This window comes from Apodemus sylvaticus, chromosome 3 (genome assembly GCF_947179515.1).
Source record: "Apodemus sylvaticus chromosome 3, mApoSyl1.1, whole genome shotgun sequence".
Classification (NCBI taxonomy): Eukaryota; Metazoa; Chordata; class Mammalia; order Rodentia; family Muridae; genus Apodemus; species Apodemus sylvaticus.
In genome coordinates this window covers 145,373,344-145,378,025 of record NC_067474.1, presented here as the reverse complement: position 1 = coordinate 145,378,025, position 4,682 = coordinate 145,373,344, and positions in this window count along the sequence as shown.

The window sequence follows — 4,682 nt, the reverse complement described above, 5'->3', positions numbered from 1 at the left end:
TACGTCATTCGTCCGCGACCGCAAGCCTGCGCCCCGCCCCACTCGTGGCCACGCCCCTTTAAAGGCTTGCTTGCTCCCTGCCCGGGATGTAGGGAGAAACTGTTCCTGGCCTGGTGTAGAGGTTGAGGGTAGGATGGCATAGAGTATTCAGAGACCTGAAGGAGTTGCAGAGCCAGCCAAAGCAGCTTACCCAACGAAGAAGAGTTCAGGACTGGCTTAAAGCTGCGACTGCTGCTTGCCGCGTGGTGTTTTGGTCATTTACATTCTGGCCTCAGTATATCCTTCCCACGCTTTATTGAGATACCTTTGTGCCAGGCTTTTTAAAGTATCATTTCATCTCCAAGTCCCCAGAACACACAGAGACTTTATCATCATCATCATGATGTTTTTTGGAGACAGTTTTCTTTGTGTGGCTCTGGCTATCCTGGAACTTGCTCTGTAGAGACCAGGCTGGCCTCAAATTCGGAGCTCTGCTTGCTTCTGCTTCCCAAGTGCTGTGATTAGAGGCATGCTCCACGAAGACTTGGGGACTTAAAAGTTACTTCTTTACCTGGAGCTAACATACCAGGAATACCAGGCTCAAATCCTAGCAGCTCTTTCTTAGCTTAGGCAAGTGAGTGCAACTGGGAGCCTATTTCTTATTGGTGCCATGAAAATGATATACCTCATGTCAGACAGTTATGAGGAGTGGATGAAACGTTAGAAGAATGTTAAGGTGGGCAGGATAACACATTGTAAAAACATCAAGTTGTTCAGATACGAGAGGAATCCCAAGGAGGAAGGTGTCTTTTAAAATGCTCACAGCATACAAAGAGATTGAGTGGGAAAATGAAAAATCTTTGTAAAAGGTATAAACCTGGAAAGATGTAGGTTCTTAGTTTTGGTGGAAGGGAAGCATCAGCATGGATAACCTGTCTGTGGAACATTCGTGTGCCTGCAAGTGTGCGCCATTGCAACTCGAAGAAAGGGAGCACTCTGCGATGAAGGCCGTCTGAGACTTTTGAAGGAAGTGCTGCAGGAGTCAGCCTTTCAATTCCAAAACTGGGTGCATGGAAATCAGATGAGGTTCCATTTTAGGGCTCCTGATTGAGAGTCATGGAGAGGTACATGGTCCAAAGGTATACATTCTTAGACTCTCCCCAGAGTCTGGTGATGTGGTAGCCCAGGAGATAAGTATTAGAGAACTTTTGAAAGACAAAGATGATTGACCCAAAGCTTGCCATGGGAAACAAACTTTTCTCTGAGGAAGAGAGCCCAGAAAAGCATGGAGATTAAGGTTTTGGGAACTGGACTCAGGTAAATCTAAATTTGAGTCCTGGTTCTGCCATTTCCTGGCTGTTTGATTTGGGATCAGTCACTTGGCTTCTCCGTGTCTCTGTTTCCCTCATGGTTAAAGTGAAGGGAACTGAGCTAGGGAGGTATCTCCGTGGTAGAGCACACACTTAGCAAGTGTGAGGTCCTGGGTTTGCCTCTAACAAGGCAAAGGGGGGGGGGGGGGAACCCTCAGTAACAAATTAAGAGACTAATAGTCCCAAGGTTGTCTTGAAGACTGAGACAGTACCCTTTGAACCACTTAGCAGACTGCTTGGCACATGGAACATTCTAAAACTATGCCAGGGAAGGGTTGTGCAGATGAAATGAGAACTACCACATGTAAAACACTAAGGCTTGGCTCCAGCGTGTGCTCAGTGACTGCATTCATTAGAGCAAGCTGATGCCTACAAGCAGGGGAAGAGTGTGCTCTCGCAGTCACGCGTGTGACTGTGCACACACGCGAACACCTATTTTCACGGTGACAGGGAGACACACTTGTGCCAGGAAGTTCATAAGGTCCCTCCGCTGTAGGATCCTCTAGGTGACACTGAGATGTTCCTCTTTATCTCTCCCCACCCCACGACTGGTTCCTCCTCCTTCCTGGGCAGCCAACTAGGAAAGCCTGGTTTGCCTTGTTAGAGATCAAACCCAGGACCTCACACATGCTAAGTGTGTGCTCTACCACGGAGATACCTCCCTAGTTCCTTTCACTTTAACCATGAGGGAAACAGAGACACAGAGAGGCCAAGTGACTAATCCAAAATCAAACAGCCAGGAAATGGCAGAACCAGGACTCAGATGTAAAGCCTTCAGCACCGAGCCTTCCTCCTTGAGGCTGGATTTCATCTCCTCCACATCCCTCTAACCTTTCACTTTTGGTCTAGGCCATCTTGGTTCACGCAGGTGCACAGTTTGAGAACCACTCAAATGTGAAGGGGTTCAAACCTAAAGGTCTTAGCTTTGCATTCAAGACCATATGCAGTTTGATGCCTACCCTGTCTTTCTGGCTTTATCTTTTACTGTACATAGCCAGTGACCCAACTCCACCCAACTCTGCCCTCACCAGCTCTTCCTTGTCTCAGGTTACTACTGCCTGAAATGAATTTTCCCATCTAACCTTCCAAGGGAATTCAGGTTCAGATATTGTTTTATTGAGCAAACCCCAATGCCTTTGTATTTTCTCTGGGCTAATGTTATGGCCTTTAGGATACTCTCTCATAGTTATTTATATGCCTGCTTCCCCCTCCAGGCAAAAGTGGGGCTGTCTTTAGTTTATCTCTAGGATGCCAGCACTCAATATGGGGCTGAACACAGGATAGGTATCATAAATATTCCATGAGTTGCAGGTAATTGAATTTCTTCCTGGCCTGGCATGGGCGATGGTACCCTATCCTTCTCCCTAGATTTGGGGCAGTCACTTCAAGCCAGGACTTTTCTTGATCTTGCAAGGATGGTTGAAGCTGGTGACCCCTTTTAAAGTAAAGGGGAACAATGTTCTCTTCATCTGTCTGCCTGTTGCTAACATTGGCACATGCCATTCACCATAGTCTCTCAGGCTATCTTTGCCCAGGCTGCAACGTTCCTTCCGATTGGTCTGCTTGAGGCTGGCTCCTTATACTTCAGATCTCAGATCCTGTGGCATGGGGCCACGTCCTTGGCAAAAGCCTCTTGGATCATCTTATCTAAAGCATAACCCCAGTCCCTTAGTGTTCCTTGTTGCAAGAGCTTCCTTTCCTTGAGGGTGCATGTCTCAGACTGGAGTTACATATGTATGTATTTATATTTGCTGCCTGAAGTTATCATGAAAGCAAGGACCCTCTCTGTAAGGTCCTTATTTATCAGTTACTCATTTATCAGCTACCCCCTCATTCATTACTCATTGAGTATGCAGGATAAAAGGCCCTGGAGGACAAAGCTTCCCTAGAGGAACTCACATTCTAAATATGGGGATAAATACCAAATCCATCACATAGCAGGCAGTCTGTTTAGAAGTGCAGCAATCCAGCCAGGTGGTGGTGGTGCATGCCTGTAATCCCAGCACTTGGGAGGCAGAGGCAGGCGGATTTCTGAGTTCCAGGCCAGCCTAGTCTACAGAGTGAGTTCCAGGACAGTCAGGACCACATAGAGAAACCCTGTCTCGAAAAACCAAAAAAATAAATAAATAAATAAATAAATAAATAAATAAATAAATAAAAATAAAAAAAGAAGTGCAGCAATCCATTTCCCCTACCGTAGGTTCTACTCCACCAGACCCCCGAATCTCCCTCCTGAATGTGAGCTTTGTGAGGGTGGAGATTTTTTTTTTTTAATTTTCAGTTATATCTGTGTCTATGTGCGTGTAAGTGCAGCACCCTACATGGCCAGAAGTGCTGGTCTGATGCCCTGTAGCTGCAGTTACAGGCGGCTGAACCACTGGACAAAGGTGCTGGGAATGCATCCTGAGTCCTCTGCAAGAGCAGAATGCGTGCACCTAACCACTGAGCCAGTTCCAGCTCCCGGAGGTTAGGTCCTCAGTTTTTAATATCCTCTGTGACCTACAGTCATCACTGAACCAACAAGCCTGCATCTAGTCATTATCTGAGAAGCAAATGGGTTTCCAGATGTGAGTCAGGTTTTCTTTTCTTTTCTTTTCTTTCTTTCTTTCTTTTTTTCTTTTTACACAGTTCAAGCCAGACAACCTTGATTCAGATCTTGGTGTCGCCTCATACGGATGCATGATCTTGAAAAAGTCACGCTCTATGATCTCAACTTTCTCACCTGTGTAATGGGATTAGAGTGGTGTATGCCTCCTAGGGCAATGGTGAAGATGAACAGAGTCCCAAAGAGAGGCACACAGGGCACCTGGTCTTATGTAGCCACTGACAGCTTTGCTGGTGGTTGTGCAAAAACTTGGACCGGGCAGAGTTCCAAATGTGCTTACTCTGAGTAGCCGGGGGCTACTGTACGGGGCTCGAGCGTTAGTGAGAGAGAGGTGAATTTCAAGTTACTGAAAGTAAAAGGCAGCATTCCAAACCCCCAACAACAGTTCTGGTAGATGAAGTCTGCTCTGTCACTGGAGGGAGCTGGGAATGTATTTTCAGAGCAGTCAAGGTAGGAAGAACTTAAGCAACTGAGGGAACAGAGGAGCTAAGTGTCCCCGGGTTACAGTCCTAGCCCTGAGCAACGAAAGCGTTGAGAATATCGACCTGAATACCGGTACCAGCCGACCAGTCTAATCGACGGGGTGCGAGAGTGGGGGATGGGTGCGCCGAGGCCGGCGGGCCCAGACACCCGGGCCGCAGCGCGCGACACCGCCAGCAGGGGACGCCTCGAGACCGCAGAACTCGCGCCCGGGGGCCTGACGTCAGCGCCCCGCTCGTTCGGGCTCC